This window comes from Vitis vinifera, chromosome 2, assembly GCF_030704535.1.
Source record: "Vitis vinifera cultivar Pinot Noir 40024 chromosome 2, ASM3070453v1".
In the NCBI taxonomy this organism is placed as follows: domain Eukaryota; kingdom Viridiplantae; phylum Streptophyta; class Magnoliopsida; order Vitales; family Vitaceae; genus Vitis; species Vitis vinifera.
In genome coordinates this window covers 12957564-12979387 of record NC_081806.1, presented here as the reverse complement: position 1 = coordinate 12979387, position 21824 = coordinate 12957564, and the positions used below count along the sequence as shown (strand labels likewise).

General features: G+C 36.1%; 1 long non-coding RNA gene and 1 pseudogene across 1 annotated transcript; both read left to right on the top strand.

Moving 5' to 3' along the window:
* The window catches only part of LOC100854118 (uncharacterized), an 80341-nt pseudogene extending 75501 nt beyond the window's left edge, over window positions 1-4840 (top strand).
* Window positions 4841-16609: 11769 nt separating this feature from the next.
* On the top strand, window positions 16610-21505 carry LOC132252601 (uncharacterized). Its single transcript, XR_009464941.1, has 5 exons — window positions 16610-16638; window positions 16719-16778; window positions 18632-18924; window positions 19220-19322; window positions 21259-21505. It is a non-coding gene; the product is annotated as an uncharacterized LOC132252601 (long non-coding RNA).
* The last annotated feature ends 319 nt before the right edge of the window (window positions 21506-21824 follow it).

Sequence of the window (21824 nt, the reverse complement as noted above, 5' to 3'; positions counted from 1 at the left end):
ATTGATGTAAAATTCCTTCCTCGTTTGAAAAGGTTTCCAAAACTTTAATAAAGTACTCAATCCCATTATTAGATCTCAAAATACTGATTTTTGTTTGAAATTGGTTTTCAATCATTCTGTAAAATTCTTTAAAAATCCTTTCGACTTCAGATTTTTCCCTCATTAAATTTACCCAACAAATACGTGTATGGTCGTCTATAAAGGTCACAAACCATTTTTTTCCTGAAATTGTGATTACTTTTGAAAGTCCCTAAACATCACTGTGAAAAAGATAAAATGGTTTTGATGCATGGTAGGGTTTTGGAATATAAGTTTTTCGTTGGCTCTTTGCCAATAAACAACTTCACATTGAAATGATAAAGGATCAACCTTTTGAAATAACATTGGAAATAAATGTTTTAAATAAGAAAAACTAGGATGACCTAATCTGCAATGCCAAACCATTATTTAATCATGAATAGAAAGAGAACTAATACTACTTAGTCCTTGAGCAATTTTATTACTAGGTAAATTATCCTCGAAATAATAGAGACCATTGATCATCCTAGCACTGCCAATCTTCTTCCCTGAGCTCTGGTCCTGAAAAATATAATGGGATTCATAGAAGATAACACAACAATTAGAATCTCTAGATAATTTGCTAATAGACAAGAGATTACAAGTTTAGGAACATGGAGAACAGATTTAAGATCTATTCCCTCAGAGATTTTTATTAGACCTTTTCCTGCAATAGGTGAGAAATTACCATCAGCTATCCGACCCTTTTTATTTCCAAGACACGGTGAATAGGATTCAAACATGTTTGAGGAATTGGTCATGTGGTCGGATGCTCCAAAATCGATTATCCATGGAGTAGATTTAAAACGACAAGATAGAACATATAATTCATTACCTGTGTGTGCCAAAGAAACACTAGAAGTACCGGATGTCAAGTTGGATTTCAACAGTGCAAGAAGATACTCCATTTGCTCAGCGGTGAAGGGGTTGGTCTCAGCCTCATTAGCAGTAGGAATAATGGTTCGGCATGGTTTGTCACCTGTTTTTCCTTTCCAATTTGCAGGTTTCCCATGGATTTTCCAACAGTTCTCACGAGTATGGCAAGGTTTGTTGCAAAAATCACACCAAATCCGTGGTCTTTCATCTGATTTGCGTTGAAACGCAACAGCTTTATTACAGCCTCCACCCGTGGTAACTAAGGCTGAACCTTCAATAGCAACTCCAGGTCCCTTCTTGCCCAACATCACATTCCTCCGACTCTCTTCTCTTCTAACTTCTGATAAAACTTCACCAATTGAAGGCAGGGGTTGTCTTCCAATGTTTCTCCCCCTTACCTCATCAAACTCGACATTAAGGCCAGCCAAGAACTTGAAGATCCAATTGTCTTCCATGGTCTTCTTATGATGAAGTCCATCCTCGGCAGATTTCCACTCATAGGTGTTGAAGAGGTCAAGGTCTTGCCAGATCCGCTTCAAGGAGTTGAAGTACTTTGTGACGTTGTCCTCCCCTTGTTGTATCTCACCAAGTTTGAGGGTTAATTCAAAGATCTGTGATTGATTCCCTAAATCAGAATACATTTGATTTACATTCTCCCAAAGCTCTTGTGCTGTTGGATAGCACATGTAATTAGAGCTAATGTCTTCTTCCATAGAATTCACAAGCCATGTCATCACCATGGAATTCTCAGCATCCCATATAGCATAGTTCGGATCATCCACTACAGGAGCCTTCTTTTTACTTATCAGGTAGCCCATCTTTCCACGTCCTCTGATGTACATTCAAACTGATTGAGACCATCTCAGAAAGTGGTCACCATTAAAGCGAATCGTGGTGATTTGGACAGAGTGAGATTTCGAGGTGGTAGGACTGATTTTTGAAGAATCAGTGATGATAGGATTGTTCAGAGAAGGTTGAGGAACAGTAGTGGACTCGTTTGAAATATCCGACATGATTTCAGAGAACAAGGATTGAAAGAGAGGAAGAAGGAGGATTTCGGCAAGCAAATTGCTAGCTCTGATACCAAGTTGAAGAATAGGGTTTCATGGGAATAATTTTCTTTCATTGAGATTATTCTTTTATAGAGTTTATAGCATATACAAATCCTTCAAATTAGGAAACTAAATCACTGATTAAAAGGAAAGAATAACTCCTAACAATTACTTTCCTAAAAATATAAAGATTGACAACTAATAAATAACTCCTAATAATTACTTTCCTAAAAATACAAAGATTGACAACTAATAAATAATTTACAGTTTTACAAAGTTATTTCTTTCCATATCAGTTTCGGTTTTCCAACATAATCACGCTAACATATAATATTTAAATTACAAATATTAGTTGTTATTTTCTTTAATAACGGGGAATCCACCCTAATGGCAAGACATTTATCTTGACTACTGGTGAATAAAATTTGGGTGACATTGGCTCACCCTTTTGCTCTACACCACCTAAATATTGGGGAGGTTCAAATTCAGGACCTCTGGTTCATTGCCAGAGGGCACTATGGCTGAGCTACACCTTTGGGGACTAGCTCTTATTAGAATATTTTCTTATGTGTGGCATCTGATTTTAAAAACTGAATTGACTTTCCTTCATTATCACAAGCATCTTGTCTTTTTGTTCTTTTTTTGGTCTTAACTAATTTTTTATTTGAAGATAGGAGATCATTCTGAAAGAGTGATGTTCAATTCTCTCAAAGAATTCTATTATTCAATTTCTTTTCTTTTGTAATTGTTTTTTTTTTTTTTTTTTGAAGGGGGGGGGGGGGGGGGGGGGGAGAATAGAATCTTACTTACTTACTTCAGGCACTTGGGGTTAAATCATTAATGAGTTGATTTGATTTCTATTGCTGCTTACAAATTATCTAGTGCTCCCAATATTTGTTTGGTTTTGCCATGCATTAGTAATGCGTTAGTGGATAATACTGGTATTTGCATAAAGTATTATGGCCTTTAAGTATTGACAACTTGCTTGAGGCATGCTCTCTCTCTCTATCTCTTCTTTCTTCTTATTTTATATATACTGTAAATCTAAATCAGATCTGGTTAATACCAATATGAGTTAGGCAAACCATCTTGGCATTAGCGCATACTCCATAATCTATGTGTTTTTAGTGTTGTCTATTTCTCATTCTTACTATCAATTTTGATTTGTTGAGAAATGGTGTTTTAGACTCAAATATATATGTAATATGGAAGGCCTAAAGACAAATTCCACGGCACTTGCTGCACTTGTAGAGTATACTGGTGAGTTAGTATCTAGTTCCATTCTGGGTTTCTATTATCTGATTTAGCCAATCAAGGTATTGATATGGCCAAAACATTGACATTTTATATGCTTGATGGGTTATTCTGAGATTTTTAACCTTCCCTTTGGTGTTGGAAATGTTGTATTTGTGATTCTAAAAATTAGGATTGCTTCTTCATATGTTTTTTTTACATTATCTTTTTCCTATCTGCATTGTGAATTTTGTTTAATTTTTGTAGAACTTTGTTTCTATTTTCCAAAATGTGACATCCGTTCGTGCTTGAACACACTGCAGTTTCTCAACAAGAAGAATCAAACCCTCAATGTGGTAAGAAATGATGCTGCTGTGGTCTTGTGAAATATTCATTATTCAAGTAATCTCCCAGATGAAATAGAAGGTCTGGAAAAAGTCTCCATTTTTCAGTTAAAATAGATGTACTAATTTATTTGCTGGTGATTTGCGGGTTGAGACACATAACTTAGCCATGGAGGAATGAAATCACTTTCTAGAGTTGAAGCATGGAGTATAAAGAAATTGCTACACCTCTACCCTAGTTGTTCTCATCAATTATTATCATTTTATTTCATGTGGGAATACCCTGGCTTATACGTGTAAAGAAAGAGGGAAAAAAAAATACAGTGTGACTTCAGTTACATTATAGAATCTCAGTTAAATTGGAATGAGGACATGTTTAGCACAGGGGTTATGCCTTATTAATAAATGCATGCTTGGTTGAATTTTACTACCCATTTAAAGAGATTTGTGTATCTCTATTGTTACAAATTGTCTTCAACAAAATTTTGTGACTTTCAGAAAGGCTCCCTTTGACATCCTCAAATCAATTGCAACCACTTAAAGGCCATATTTTTCCAGAAGGCTTTTGTTGTAAAAGTTTACCTAAGAATCTTGGTCCTGCTGTTGGTCATTCACCTTTGAGAATGCCTGTTCAGTTACCATCTTGCTTTTAGTTTAGGGCTTCCAGGAATGGAGTAATCCATTTCACAGGAAGAAACCAATGATGTGTGAGTGGCAGTAGTCATATTTCTAGAGAATTTCTAATCCATGTTTCTTCTCTTTATGTGATATCATGCCAACTTGATTTATTAATATGCTTTTCATGGTGTCAGTTTGAGATCAGTTCCCAAGTGGTAGGTCAAAAGGACATGTCTAGAAGCATCTTTGATATCAGGAAAGAGGTAACTTAAAGTGAAAGTATCAAGCACTCTGCATCTTTACTACTTTGGCATTCATTTCCAGCATTCTTACCTTTGAGGACTGTTTTTAGATTTTTCAGAACAGAAAAATGAAGCGAGCAAAAAGATCTGATAATTGCTGCAGTGGTATGTCCAATGGATTTGACTTTCTGTACCCTCTCATATCTAATCGGTAGGTTGTAAATTCTAGTGAACATAGCTTTCTTATCATTTTTCGAGGGATGGCTCATTTATCTTTTAGTGTTCAATGACTGCAGTGGTGACTATGATTTAATTTTGGATGGCATCCATGAAAATATTTTCCAGCTTCATTATCATGACCCAATAATGTAGAAGACAGTAAGCCTCAAGCACATTCTACTGCAGATGTATACTTCATATAATTATATTTAACCTTAGGGCATTAAGTAAATCTGTTATCACAAGGCAATTGACTATTGAATCATGTGGGCTTGAAACTCAAGTGCTTAAACACTCTTGGCATTTTTGATCTAGTGCACCAATATGTTATGCGTACACAGCAGATGTCCCTTAATGGTAAATGATTGTAGTAGCTGTCAACTTTGACTTTCCAATGTTTGATGATAATTTTAAACCATTTCCCATTTGTTCTTTTCTGCAGTTTATCAGCCTCTTACTGCAATTAGTTTACATCATTTAATAGCCCAAGTTCAAAAACCAATTATTGAATGGCCGAAGTCTTTTATGAGGTATGTCCAAGACTAGAACCTGATGTCATTCATGGAAGGATTATTATTTCTTACTACCCTATCTTAATACAAACATTCAGATACCGAATGACATTCATGGAAAAGAGGGATATTTTGAGGTCTTGGCACAACAAAATTGCACCATATATTTCAAGGCATCTGTCTATTAAATCTTTTGTAGAAGATTCGGTTTCTCCATTATTGCATATTCTATCACCACCAACTCTAAGATCGGTAATTTACTCACATTTCTTCTATCTTTTTCTATAGGTTCAGCTGAGCTTAAATTTCTCTCATAAAAATTTTGACATTATGACACATACATGCATAAATACTAGAAATATAGTAAACACATGAGGTAACCGGTGTTGAAAATTTGCATATGTTTTGTTATAAAAGGTAAAAGAAAATGAATAGAGATTCTCTTTTTCATACTTATCTTATCAATAAAATTTGATGTATGTGAGAAAAGGTTTTTAGGTTTAAACTAAAACGTCATCTCCAATATGCCCTTGCAAGTAAGTGGCAATAGATAAATAATTATTTTGTTGTGAAGGATCAGTGAGATGTGTGGTTTACGATAGCTTGTGAGAATGTCAACTGTTTGATCCTAAGTCCAAGGATACTGAACTTGAAGTGTGTTCTTGGTAGCTTTATCTAGAAAAAAGTGACATGCAACTTCAATTGTTTCATGTGCTATGCAACTTCAATTGTTTCATGGGCTAAGGAAAACAAGATTTGCTGTTAGATATGTGGCTCCAACATTATCACCAAAAATTTGCACATTGCGGTTAGGGAACAGGCAAATCCACAAGTATACATTATAGCTAAGTATGGCGGTTACATCAGCATATGCATGGCATTGAAATTCTGCACTTCCGTGAGCCATTGACCATTGTTTGCAATAGGACCATGAAATGATGAGTTGGACAAAATATATTGTATAATCTCCAAAGAATTGCTACATGTTAGAGTATGTTATTGCAATATCATATTCGGGTGTTATGATTTTCTCTTTTTAGACTCAATAGCATAAATAGGTGGAAAGGCATGGGGGAGTTAACAAGACAAAAGCCTAAACCTCTTCCATCTCTTCTTTCTTCTCTTTTCCCTCATTTGTCCAAACGCTAGAATCACAAACTTATAGTTTCAACATGGTATTAGCACACGATCATAGTATTTCCCCTAGATTTTCAAGACAATTAAAAGAATTAGAAAAAAAAAACCTATCAGCATGCTTGCAATATGATGGTGTCATGTTGATATCATCATCTTGAGTGGAAATTTGCAGGCCGATCTGTTATATTTCTGGTAACTGATGTTTTGGAACTAGTTTTGAGGTTATTTGATTGAAATTTTGATTTTTTTATTTTTTATTTTCGATATTTTGACCCTTATTCTTGGATTTGAAATTTAGCACTGTTTGGACGGATGTTTTTAGTTCAAGTTGGTCCTGTTGATTTCCTAATTTATTTTATTAGTTATTTTATTATATGTTTATTTATTTATTTTTTTGTGCATTTGGGAATGTTCTCTTTTGGTCTAAGAAGGTTTATATTCTGTTTCTGGACTATTGAGGGTTGATTAGTAGTGATGTGCTTGGTTTAGTTGCATTGGACAAATTGTTTTTGATATTTAGGATGAAAGGGAGTTCAAATTTTTATGCTTCAAAGTGTTTGGATCCCTTAAAATTTTTCATGGCTAATGATAAGTAACACCTTCTTAGGTATGATGGAATACCAAAGTCAACATTTAAAAATTTAATGGTGTTAATTATGTTGCTTGGGCTCATACTTTGGTTTTTCTACATGGAAAAAGGAATTGATGTTAGAAATATGTGAATTCCTTAATTTTAGGGATCTAATTGATTGTTATTTTGTTACCTTATATATTCCTAGTACTTGATTTTGTTTTGCCTTTTTTTCTGATAGGTAGACAAGAAAATATATTAAAAGCACTTGAAAAGTGGCACACCAAAGTACACAATGTTTTTTTTTTTTTTTTTGATAGGTAAGAAAAGATCTAATATAAAAAGAGGCGCCAAAAAAGCGACTCACGGTATACAATACCTATACACCCACCACCAAAACGACCAAAAAAGAAGAGAAACACCTAGCTGGCCCGACAAACAACCTTAGCTAGAACCCAACCAATCAATAAAACTAACTATAGTTAGAGGGCAATTAACTATAAACAACTTGACCTCTGACCAAAGAGAAAGAAAAAAAGAGTATTTGAGTCTCGGGATTGACAACACATCATCCTTGAAGGCCAATCTATTTCTCGCCTTCCAAACCATCCAAAAAATGTAAAGAGGAGCTGCTCTCCACACCTTCTTGCGCTTTTTGCCCACAAAAGAACCATGCCAACTAAGGAGAGTCTCTCTAACTGATGACGACAACACCCATGACAGCCCAAACAAATTAAAAAGCAAATCCCATAAGACCCTTGTTTTTGTACAATGTAGAAGAAGATGGTCTATGGTCTCCTCTTTCTCAAGGCACATAAAACATTTATTTGTCAAGGCCCATCCTCTTTTTTGAATAAGATCTAGGGTTAAGGCTTTGCCCCATGTAGCCTCCCACGCAAAAAAGCTAATCTTATGTTGCACCCACATATTCCAAATGCAACTAGAAGGAAACAAAGAAGGGCAACCTACTTCTAGAGCAAGGTAGAGGGACTTGACCGAGAACTTTCCACTCTTTGTTTCGGTCCAAAACACCATATCATCCACATCTCTATGCACTCTCTTCCCATGAAGCCGCTCCAAGAATCTTTCTGCCTCCTCCACCTCCCAATCATTGAAGGCTCTTGAAAAATAGGGATTCCAACCCCCCAACCCCCCTGAGCCAAGGGGTCCCAAATATCGGCCACCCACGCTTCCTTATCAACAGACAAAGCAAACAAAGAAGGGAATGACACACACAAAGTGGAATCCTCGCACCATCTATCCCTCCAAAATTCACCCTCCGCCCATTACCTATAAGTAAAAAAATCCTAGAGCCCACAAAATCCCAATCCATCCTTATTTCTTTCCAAAGCCCACACCATGCACCTCTCTCACTTCCCGAGAGCACCATCCCCCTCTTTCTTCCCCATACTTCCCTCTAATTACTTGATTCCACAAGGCCTCTCTCTCATTTGTGAAACGCCAATTCCATTTACAAAGAAGAGCCTTACTGAGATTGGATAGACATTTGACCCCCAAACCCCCTTTCTCCTTACTTAAGCACACTAAATCCCATATTACTAATGTGGCTTTCGCTCCAAATTACCACCTCTTAAAAGGAAATCTTTTTGAATTTGCTCTAGTCTCCGTCTAACTGAACTTGGCAAGCGCAACAAGGACATAAAATAAATGGGTAAATTCAACAAAGTGCTTCAAATTAGAGTCGCCCTCCCTCTCTTAGATATGTATTGTCTCTTCCACATAGCCAACCTTCTACGGAACCGCTCTTCCACTCCATCCCACACTATCACTGACTTAAACGGAGCACTCAAAGGAAGGCCCAAATAAGTGGATGGTAGACTACCCACTCTACAACCAAAATCCAAAGCAAGATCATCAATATTCTCCACCCTACCTATTGGAATTAGTTCACTCTTTTCCAAGTTTATTCTCAACCTCGACATGACCTCAAACCACATAAGTAACCAACTAAGATAGGTCAAATGATCTTGAGAAGCTTGGCAGAACACCAAGGCATCATCTACAAACAACAAATGAGAAATCCGAACCCCTTCTTCACTTGTACCCTTCACCTTACAAGCCGACAGAAAACCTCCATCCACAACCCTTTTAAGAAAACAACTAAACACTTTCATAACAATCACAAATAAATAAGGCGAAAGTGGATCGCCCTGCCTCAATCCCCTTCAGCTTTGAAAGAAACCCGTATAGGTGCTATTAACCAGCATAGAGAAGCTTGCATTGGAAATGCATCACATGATCTACCCAATCCATTTCTCCCTAAAACCCATTTTATGCATAACTGTGAGAAGAAAAGACCAGTCCACATTGTCATATGCCTTCTTTATGTCAAGTTTGCACAAAATACCATTCTCATTCTTCTTTAGGACCACATCAATGGCTTCATTAGCTATCAACACTGCATCTAGGATTTGTCTTCCCTCCACAAAAGCCCCTTGGGCCTTAGAGACTACCTTTCCAACCACCTTTTTTAGCCTATTGGCTAAAACCTTAGCCAACCACTTGTACAGACTTCCCAACAAACTTATAGGCCTAAAATCCCTTAAATCTTTAGGCCCCGCTTTTTTTGGGATTAAAACCAGAAAATTTGCATTTAGACTTTTAACAAATTTACCATATTCATAGAATTCCCTTAAAAAACTCATCACATCATCTTTCACAAAGTCCTAAGCAAACTGCCAGAAAGCCATAGAGAAGCCATTAGGCCCCGGAGCTTTGTCCCCACTACATCCCAGCAGCGCACCAAGCACCTCCTCTTCCTCCTCTTTCGTGAACGGCACCTCCAAAGCAAAAGCATCCAAATTCTCCAAAGTCTCACACTACAGCCCGGATAAAGGAGGACACCAGTCCCCCAGGTTGGACAGTAAAGATCGAAAAGCATTGACCACCCCTTCCTTGATTTCAGTCTCCTCCGAAAGCTAAACACCATTAATCCTAATTTTGTCCACATTATTCTTTCTTCTGTGAGCATTGACTATCTTGTGAAAGAAACCCATATTTCTATCATCCTCTTTCAGCCACACTTTCCTAGATTTTTGCCTCCAAGTTTTCTCTTCTAGCAAAACCCATTTTTTATATTCTTCCCTCGCTTCTTTTCTAGCTTCCAACTCCTCCAAAGATAGTTTGCTAGTCTTCTCCTTAGCATCCTAAAATTCCACCTGATTTAGAGCCAAATCCTTCCTGAATTCAACTCTTCCAAAAATATCTCTATTCCACTCCTTCAATTTAAACTTCAAGACCTTTAATTTTTCCGCCAAAATAAAACTTGAAGAGCCACTAAAGTTGTCCTCCTCCCACCAAGACTTCATAATATCTTTAAAACCCTCCACTTTTAGGCACATATTCTCAAATCTGAAAGGGGAGGGGCCTCTTCTCAGACCCCTCCATCTAAAAGAATTGGGAAATGGTCAGACACAGGTCTCGAGAGGACACATTACCTTGACCCGCTAAAATGGCAGTCCCACTCATTTACCAAAAAACGATTTAGCCTTGACAATGATTGATTGTTCAACCCTCCACTCCAGGTAAAAGGACCCCCAAGCAGAGTACACAATGTATATAAGAGACAACAAAAATAACATCTCTTTCCTTGGAACTCAACCAATCTACAAAATACTTTCATGGTCATAGAACAATCATCTAAGTACACTTTGGCCCAATCCAAAAAGATACATAATGGAAAATTTGATTGCTTGAACTAACTATTTTGCATCTTCAAATAACCTATTTCTTTCATTCCATAACGCCCAAAATAGGCACAAAAGAGCAACCTTCCAAGTTTTCTTCTGTTTCTTCCCCATAAAGGAACCATGCTTACTCAAGAGATTTCCTTTTACAAAGGAGTGCATTACCTATGTCACTCCAAACAAAGGAAAGACCGACTCCCACATGATTCTCGCTTAAGAACGGTGAAGAAGCATGTGATCAACCGACTCTTTTTCCCTTTTAGAGGGGTAATGGTAATGTCTATTCCTTATAATCCATCAATTTTTTCTGAGTTGATCAAATGTTAAAATCCTTCCCCAAACAACTTTCCTTACGAAGAAATCCACCTTTGTTGGTATTCATTGGTTTCACACTATGCTTGTGGGGAATGGCTCAATTCTTCCTTGGGCTAAGGAAATGCAAAAACATTTGATAGAGAACTTGCCAAGCTTGGTTTCCTTTTAACCTAATCCATCCTTCTCATTCTTTCTAATTGAGCTCAATTTTATTTTTTGGAAAAAGGTCATTTGAATAATCTTTTAAGAGATTATCTTGTTTTTAGTTTAAAGTTTATTCAATTTCAATTATTATCATCCAAATTTGAATAATTGTAAACTTTGAGTCTTTCAAAGTTAGTAGCGTAGAAGTAGGAAAGAAATCTGGTTAGATTCCAATTTGAACCGACTTTCAATTTCTATTTATTTAGGCCTTGGTTGTATTTCATTTTTTTTTTATCAATTTTATAGAAACATCAATTTCTCCTCCAATTTCCTACGGTCTACACTCCTTACAAGTCTTTTTTTGATAAGATAAGTATTGTATTACGGGGAGACGCTAAAATAGCGACTCAAAATGTACAGTAAAGAGAAGTAAAACTCACCCCCTTACAAGAGAAAACAAAAACCTGTTCACAAAGATATACAAAAAACAACCCCTCCCTTAATGTGGACCCACCTAATCTAAAAGTTCCAAAAAAGTCGATGGACCATCTTTTGTAAACAATTTAGTCCCCAACCAAAGTGAGTTAAGAAAAGAAGTTTTCAACCTTTGGATGGACAACACCTCATCTTTAAAGGCAATTTTATTCTTTGTCTTCCAAACTATCCAAAAAATTCAAACGGGACCCGCTCTCCAAACTAACTTAAAGAAACCGTTCCAACCCAATAGGGTTTCCCTAACCGAAGACAAAAACACCCAAGACACTCTAAAAAGAGTGAAAAACAACTCCCACACTGCCCTTTTCTTCTCACAATGAAGAAGGAGATGGTCAATGGATTCCTCTTCCGCTTGACAAAGATAACATCTATTTGCTAAGGCCCGACCTCTCTTTTTAACTTGGTCCAAGGTTAGAACTTTGCCCCAAGATGCCTCCCAATCGAAAGTGCCAACTCCATTTGCAAAGAAGGCCCTTATTAAGTATAGAAAGGCTCTTAACCCCCAATCCCCCTTTTATCTTATCAAGGTGCACTATTTCCCATCTTACTAAGTGAGGTCTCCGGTCTAGGGCCCCACCTCCTCACAAAAAATCTCTCTAAATCTTCTCCAACCTTAATTTGACCCCCCTTGGCATTTGTAGAATAGACATGAAGTAAATAGGTAAGTTGGATAGTGTGCTTCTAATCAAAGTAATTCTCCCTCCCTTGGAGATATATTGGCGTTTCCACATAGTCAATCTCTTATAGAATCTCTCTTCCACTCCATCCCAAACTGCCACAGACTTGAAAGGAGCACCCAACGACATCCCTAAGTAAGTGGAGGGTAAACTACCCACCTTACAACCAAGCTCGGAAGCTAACTCCTCCACATTCTCAACATTTCCCATTGGGATCAGCTCATTTTTATCCAAATTAACTTTCAACCCTTATATTGCCTCAAACCACATAAGTGTCCAGCTCAAAAAAGTCAGTTGGTCCTCATTGGCCTTGTAGAAAATTAGGGTATCATCGGCGAACAGCAAATGGGAGATTTTTTCCCCTTCTCCCCCTCTCCCCCTGACCTTACAAGTCTTAATCGATATGCTTTCTTTTCTTGTTGCAATGCCCACTTCATAACCGTACTCTGATACCACTTGTCATGGACTTAGGCCTTTCCTAAGCACATGTGCGACACTTAGACAACACAAGCCACTTGTTGCTAAGTTAGCTTTCCCCACATACTTAGTTAGCTATGCTAAGTAATGCACACAACTCGGAAGCTAGGGACATGAAGGAAGCAACACTTGGAGACTTTTGGAAGAATGGAACTTATATTGCACTAAAATTCTTTACAAGGCTAGATTTCTCTCAAGTGTTTGGTGCCTTGGCTAAGAGGCAATCCTCTATTTATAAGCACCTAAAGAACTCTCTGGAACCCTTGAAGGTTCCTTACATCTCTAGAATTCTCTAGAATAACCTATACAAATCCTATGTAGTACAAGACATCTCTGGAACACTTTAGATTTCTCCACACACTTCTGTTGTCTTCCATCCTCGTGTAGAGATGTGTGGACATCTCTAGGTGGTTCCAAAAACTTCCTACTCTCTTATATAAGCTTAAACGAGGGTCATTTTGAGCAGGTTGTGACAATGTGTACCTAAAGAAGTGAGCAATATTGCTTGTGATGGGGTATATTGACTCGTTAAATTGGTTGTGACATTAGGGGGCTATATACCTTGTGGATGCACACTTGCAAAGTATGCAAGGGTCATTAGAGTTATGATCATTGCCATGACCTTTGAGCATCATCTGAAGAAGGTTGACCTCAAGAAGAAGGGTGACCATGAGAAGAAGGCTAACCACTAGAGTGTTGGATTGTTGATGATTGGTGGATTAGCAATATTGGTAGAAGTAATAAGATCACTTTGAAAATCCTGGTTGATGCGAAATTCCTTATTTAATAGAGAAAGGAGGTAAATTGGTAGGATGCTAGTTTTAACCTGGGTTGAGATTGAAGTTTTGAATGGTTTGCTTTGAAAAGAAAGACCATTATGAATATAAAGAAGAAAGATTCATCAAAGAAAGTATAATTGACAAATACTAGTTGATACTTATTGACAAGCTCAAAACCTTTCTTTTTGAAATTGTATAAGTCCATGAACAATTGGAGAATGCATGCATGGGAGTGTAATAGGAAAGAGGTTTCTAGACTAGTCCAAACTTCTTGAGGGGTATTACATCCAATGACTTTAGGATGGACTTTTTGGAGAGGGAGAATAGTAGCCAATAGAGAAGTTGATCTTAGCATTGCCAATGAGTGGATTTGGGATTCAAGGTGGAGTTTAGTAGCAACTTAAGAGGGCATGGAAGAGATCTATCAAGTTATCAACACAACAAAGAAGCTCAATGGTACAAAGTTGTGGCAAAATTTTGAAAAGCCATAGGTGATAGATATTATGTCCAAGCTTGGTGGGAATCGTGTTGGTGTGATATTGGGAAGAATGGAAAAAATACGTTGAACAATAATAGAGGAGGAAGAGTTGGCATTGGAGCAAGAGACAGATGAAGATTTTAGCAACTGAATAAAATATTTACTCTTATCCTACTCTAATAGCATATATGGGTAGAGCTTTTCATGTGTTTTATTGAAAGTACAACAACTATAAATATAGGAGGTTAAACCAATCAGGTAAAAAACAATCAGATAAAGATTGCCTCTTTCCACCAGTCTATTGGATAGGATGTTATCCTATACTATTCAAATTGACCTTATTAATACATTTTGGCATATAAAATAATATAATTAGGTTTAACTTAATCATTATCTCTACTATTAATCTTCCATGTGATCCATGAACACAATCTTGTTAATCTATTTAGTGGTGGCGCTCTTGATTAACTTCATGCTGTTATTTCATTTAGTTTTGGACTTAAGTTTTGTGAATAATATTCTTATGAAACCTAATTTCATCTTTGCATTTTTGTCTGCTATCTAGTTCTTTTCTAACTCATGCATCATAATCTTTCTTGGATCCATATTCAATATGAATTGTGGTTGGAACGTCTACAGTTTGTCCTGCTTGATTTAGAGCTCGTTTTTTTTAGTGTTCTCTTGGTCTAAGTGTTGGGTTCCAAATATGATTCCCTAACAAACTGATTTCTTTTTTGAAGGAAAGAATAAAATGTAACAGAAAATGCAACCATTTTATGATTCCCTAATCAGAACATGTTTCTTTCTCCCCCTCTTTTTTGGTAACACACAAAGTGGAATCATTTTAAGAGATTTGAAGAAATCTTAAGTTTTTTGAGGAAATTTATTGTTAGCTTGTGACTATTCTACATATATTATTAAAGCTTTTATGTCATTCCTTTCAAAATCATTAATACTTTCCTATACAAACTATTAAAATTTCTAATGATTAATTTAAGAAGTTCTTGAGTGAAACTAATTTTGTATTTGGCATTGAAGTAATGACTGTGGATACAGACAGTAGTATTTCCTGACATAGACATGAGGCATTTAGCTTTCTGACCAAAATCAAAATATCAGGGATGAAAATATTTCTTTGTGAATTTTATATATTTAAAAAATGGATTTATTTTGTTTAACTTTTTTTATTTATTCTTTTTGGTACATGGGAGCATCTTAGAGAAGAAAGGTTTCTAAACAACATACATTATTCACTTTTTCTATTAGTCATGAAATAAATCCATGTTTCCATTCTCTATGTGTCTCCTTTTTCTCAGTAATATTTGTCTTATCTCATCAAATCATCTCATGCCTCTTTTTTTTCATGACCTAAGAGTGTCTATAATGATCTTCCTAACTCAACTATAGAACCTATTTCCATACGGAAATATTTTTTGATAGGTATTTCCATATGGACATATGAATGCAGGGAATCTTTAACACGATATTGTCCACAGAGAGAAATTCCAAAGGATTTACAAGTTCTTCAAACACTTCAGCAAATTGGAGAGTTTTCATCAGCTATGTTCTAAAAATCTTCTTTCGTGTTTTAGACTAATAGAACTAATTTTTCAATTTGGGTTGGGAAGTGCCTAGAGCCTGTTCGATCAGTTCAAACTGTTAGAAAAATGGTGGTGAAGGTTAAGTTGAAAGGAGGGGTAGCTTTTGAAGATTCAGTATTGCATAAAAATATGGCCTGTTTTTTATGGTTAGTTGACATACTGTTCTAGTCCCACTGACACTAGTTTTTTTTTGCATATTTTAATATCAAAAGTTGCTCATTCCTTAAAGGACATGCCATTATCTGTTGAGCAATGGATACTTGGTGAGATTCTGGCTAAACAATTGAAGAGAATCTGGAGATGATGGTCATTTGGGTGTTTAATATCTACATTTTTTTTATCATGCTTTTGACTTCCATTGAAATTATTTCACATTCTGTTAGAACTTCCTCAAGTTTATTGCCCTGTTTGACATGGATTTCTGAAAATGAATATACCTTCCTTAAGATCTTGATGTATTTGTCAATATCAGCTGCTATGCCCTTGGTTGTTGTGATGAAAACAATAGATCAATTTGATGTCTTTTTGTAAAAAAATGCAGATACACATGTAAGTTGTTAAGTATGGTATTGTGTTGTGATGCTGAAGACCCTGGCATTTGTCATATTTCAGAAACCTATACAGTTACAGAGATTCTGAAGAACAGTGCTGAGAACTATGAAATGCTGATCATATTTTGAACTTGAATTGACAAACCATGAATTTTTAGAAGAGATTGTTGTCAGTAGCATCGGTTCTTTTAGCTGATTGGCTTACAGAAGCAGTTGTATTATCCTCTGTTTAAGGACAAGCAACTAAAATTACTTTTTCTAATTTTTTTATTACAAGGATAGCATATCTCTCTCATTTTGCAGTGACAAATGTGGGTTTGCTTTTCATTATGATTTCTAAAACGGTTTGATTAATTTTCAGGTGGCATTGCACTTACTATCAGAAAGAGAAAGGAATGACCTAGCTCAGTTAATTAATGCTATGGTGTCCTATTCAATAACATACAAGAACATGAAATCTGATCCTCTACATGGTACCCAGCTATATGAAGCAACTTCAGATGGCTTGTCACTTTCCTTTGATCCCCCAATTGTTGACTTTGTCACCTTCAAGGTTTAAGTCGTTGTTCAATATTCATGGTTTTAATGACATTCATTATCTTGTCCTAATGTCTTTACTTTGGCATTGAACAGTGATTTAGTTTGGGTCATTATGCTCTTGGTGTAGCTGTCAAACAGCTTTTGATGCATGAGGTGAGTAATTAATTTCTTGAAGCTGGGGTTCTTGTTGATCATATTTAATAGTTTCATCTCCTTAAGTCAAAGTAAGTTGGCTTGGGGAAAACAAAGATATCTTGGTCTGTAAGGAAAAAGAGAAAAGCCTTCTATCTTTTCATAAGGAAAATTGTAAGGAGTTCTTTTTGAACAGTTTATGCAATGAGATGAGTGAAAACAAAATATAAATGCTTTATGCTTTTTTTCTTTATATGTAATTTTATTCCCAAATAGAAACTTTCTGTAACAAATTCATAATGTTGTACCATTGACACCTTACAATATGGTTAAAATTGTAGGTTTCTAATATATGTTACAACATGCCTTGGTTTGAAAGAAAACCTCAAGAATGATGGGAAGCCAAATGCATTAAACATCAATAAGGGCAGTCTCATTAGCTTTTTTTTTTTTTCCTTTTAAGCTCAGCACTTGATGTGTGTGCTTGTTGGATGAGTGTGGGGGAGGATACTATGTTACAGTTACTTGAGATTGATATCCATGTCAGACACCATACCTGTGTCAATGTCCTTGGTACATAAGATTTTTGAATATTTTGACAGGTTTTCTGATGCAAATTTCAATGTGTGAAATTTTGGCATAAAACCTTACCTAAATGTCAAGGGATGGGATCACTTTGAGTGTTGGACTTCAATGGCCTTGAGCTCTTAAAGCTGTCTAAGTACATATTCCTTGAGTTTCTTATAAAGATACACATTGAGGCACCAGTTTCTCTTCAATGAAACTGCAACTAGAAGCATATTAGGAGATCCTTTATTTTGTGGTTTGTGTTCCTGCTGTTTTCTTATCTCAAACAGAGGCTCTTGCAAGAGCCGGCATTCTAGAAATTTAAAAACAATAGAACCTACCAAACACTTATGGTTGTAATACAGATCCTTAAACCACCAAGAACTCCTAGGGCTCATAAAACATGGCTGCTCTGCCAAAGACAGTGAGAAATAGATATTTTGCAGACTTAGTGGGGTGGAGCACTGGTTCACTAGTTCGCTAAAGAAAGGGGCCCAAGGAGGGTCAATAATTGGCTATAGCAGTAATGCAACCTACTCTTTTGTTTACAGATTTTTTTTGTTTACTTTCAAGCTTTACTTTAAGGTAAAGAGCAAAAAAGTTAACCTTTTGAAATCAGCTTTGGATTTAGGTTATCATGGTTAAGTAGATTCTTTGATGGTAGTTAAGTAAATGTCTCTCTTCTTCTTACTCCACTAGCTGTTGTGGATCTGTCTCTTTTGTCTTTCCTTTCTTCAGCTAGTGCTGTTATGTTCAACTTTGCTTGACCAGCCATCCATTGGCTTCCTTTCTTTCCCTTCATTAGTATTAGCAAAGTATCTTGACTGTTTCAATGAGCTTTATGTAGCCTTCTTAGCTTGTCTGCTTTAGTAGCTTGGACTGCCTTGCTTGCTGGGTTTTATGTGGTATTATTTCATGCTCTGTTTGAAATGCCATAGGCACCCTTGGTAACCATATCAAATATAAACAAATGTTTCTCAAAGTTTTCCTCATACTACTTCGATATCCTTTGTTATCGTCTATTGGGCATTTATATTATAACATACATGCTTCTAAATTATTGTAATTATGGCAAGGATTTGGTGTGGGGATGAGGAAGCTGCTAGATTCAGTTCCATGTAGCAGAAGAAAATAAAAGGAAAAAAGAAAATCTATGTTTCCATGCTGGAATTCACCTCAAATGAAATAATTATAATAATTATAATTGTTTGATGTATCTGCTGTATGCAAACCTGTCATTGGCATGTCTGCTCTCCTTAGTTGCTTGCAAACTGGAATTTCACCTCAAATCAAATTCTGTATTTCAGATAGAAAAGAACAAAATTTTGCAAGGAAGCATGAGCAAAACTATGCATTCAACTGATGGAAAACGCAAAGAGAACTGGGCAATGACAACGGAGGAAAAGAGCCGAGCTTAATCTGGCAATGTTAGTCATGCAGCTGGATGTGCTGAGAACAACATAGAAACAGCAAAGAGTAAGGCCAGTACTTCCATCGTTTCGTCAGCCTCTGGTTCTAGTGGAAGTGCAGAAGCCAGTGTAAAACTAAAATCTTCTAGAGATGTGAAGAAGCCTCCTAGGGGCTCTACTTTCTTTGATAGGTATTATCTTGTTCTTGAGATCATTTTTGTTTTCATACCCGATTGCCACTGTTATTAGTGAGTTGGAATTGAAAGTCAACTTGAATGTTAACTTTACGATCATGTCATCATGATAACTTTTATCAATATTGATTTTGCTCATGTCTATTTTTGTGCTTTGAGATTTGATTTTTGTTTCCTTAAAAAAAAAAGATGTTCCATGCCAGGTTGAATATTAAGCAAGATTTCATGATAATGTAATTTGTTTCAGATAATCCCTTTTGGTTCCTGATTTTTCTTATTCATTCCAATCCAGGTTCAAAAAGTTGAGCAGCAAAGGTTCTCAAACTACTAACCTCATCCAAGAGCCAGTAACACTGGAGAGAGATTCACGTCCTCTGCTATTTAAGTTTAACGAGGTAAATAACTGTTCATGGTCCTTCGATTTAATCATTACCTTTAAGTAATTAAGTTTTTATTTTTTATTTATTTTTCAAAATTATGTGCATTTTAAAATGACCAAAAAAGGGTACTGAGCAAAATATTTCTGAGAATAAACAGTTTTTGCACTGGAAGTGAGTTGTTAGATGCTGATAGTATCCAAGTGATACTTCCTTAGGTACTGGAGCTAATGCTTGTATGTTGGGTGTTCATGGATAATGTAATGCCTTGAGAGTTCAATATTTGCATCCAACCATTTAAAGACTTGCATTCAAGTTGACATCTTCCCCCTTCCCTCCCCATGAAAAGAAAAAAAGGCAAAAAGGGAAGGAAAAAAATTGGCGATTAAATATTGTAATATGATGCGTTAGGGATTTTTTTTCCCTACTCTTGTGTCGTGGATGCGTTTGCTTATTCAGTTCTTGTTACATAGTTGCATCTTGGATGCAATTACATACACAGTTATCATACATGGTTATCTCTAGGGACGGCAATAGGTCAATTTTTTTGGGCGACTTTTCTTGCCTTACACCTTCCTATTATTGAGGGTTTGGATATGGCATAAAGGGGGAAGAGGAATTGAACTCCAGTCTAGGGCAGGTAGGGTATGTGAATGTTCTACCATGGCCTACCCCGGATACAATGTTATTTTAATATACTGCCTTAGATCTGCTAAGAACTACAAAAATACCTTTTTTTTTTATAGGTAAAAAGTCTACATTAAACCTATGAAAATACCATTATAATATATATATATATACACACACATATACATATACCCATACGCGCACGCACACACACACTATGAAACAACCCTAACCCTCATTTCTTCATTTTCAAAAGCAACCCATTTCACACTTTCTCATTTTCCTAGCAGCCATGATGTTCATTTCCTTTTCCAGCCACTTCCATGTTCAACTCTTTCCAGTTGTTGTCTTCATTCCTTTCAACCACTACTCTTAGTTCTCACAAATTTGGCTTTTTGGTCTCTTCCATCTTACGCTTTATTATATATGTATTTTTCATTTATTATGTTTTCTAAAGCTGTTAATTAAAAACCATTTTTTTTTTATTTTTTTGTTTTAAGGTTGTATTTCTTTTATATATATATATATATATATTTGATAGGTAAGGTTGTATTTCTTATATTAGTTTGATTGAAATTTTTTTTTGGATTACTTTTGTAAAAAAAAATGATATTCAAGTTTGAGGTGCTTTTATTTGTGGGATCAGAATTTTTTGGTGGTTTTGGTTTACCAGGTTTAGCTTTTTACTTAAAAGTGAGATCTTTTTACATTTTAGATTTTTCTAAATAACCTAGTCATTTCTTTCATATTTTTCTTGATTTTTGATTTATTTTTCTTTCCAAACCAATAGGGTTGCATGTTCTCCCAAATAACTTGTTGCAGAAATTGTTTTCAACCTCAGTTTTGCCCTGCCTTGATCACAATTGTAGCCCTGGCACCACCCAAGTTTGTGCTAGGGTTTTATTGTTTTTCGTCAAGGGTGAGGGGGGCATGCCCTGTCTTGAACCCACCCCACAGACCTTCCTAGTTACCTCTAATTTGGGGAATATATGGCAATGGTGAGTAATCCTAATAGAGTCATTAGTTATTAAATGCATTGACCACCGGTATCATGCTCTTTATCATAGCTTGATAGATAGCTAAATAAAGTTATCTTGTGCACAAATGTACAAGCCCAAAATACAACTAATTTATTCTAATATGGGTTTCAACTTAACAATTATATTTGATGAAGTGCATACGATGAACTAGCCTCTCATTATCATCTCCTCTGCGGAACGATATTGTCATAAGCCTCTTGGCAGCTAGGAGTATAAAAGGAAATAAGCACATGGGTTGTAATCCATGATCACTGATAATTTTTAATTTTGTTCCCATTTTCATGCAGGGTTTTACAAATGCAGTTAAAAGGCCAGTTCAGATTCGTGAATTTTTGCTATAACTGGGATCAGAATTATTGTAAGCACTAAAATGGTGCCTTTTCTTTTCTTTTGTTTGTCACATATAAGATGTAGATCTGTGCTCTTTTGCTTAACCCCCAATTCCAAAGACATATAAGTTATCTCATGGGATGCTGCTTGACGACAATCTATGCGTTTGTTTTTTTTTTTTTTTTGGTTTTAAAAGAGAGGACAGCAATGATACACATTTATCCCTTTTGAGTAGTTGAATTTTCTGGACCTTTTCATTCTTTACCATACAAGAGTACAACATTTTTCCTTTTTTTTCTGGTGTGTCAGGAAGACAAGATGCGGCAGGAACACTGCGTAAATTGAGTTCTACATTTGGCTTATATTATATTGAATCTGCGTCAGTGTGTGTCTTTACCTTTTTCTATTTTCATAATACATGTGCATATATTCTTCAGCCAGTGTAAATGCCGCTACCATCTGGTGGGTGGGTGGAGGTGAAGCCGATGGTGATTTCGATACCCGCTTAGACCCAAAACTGCCC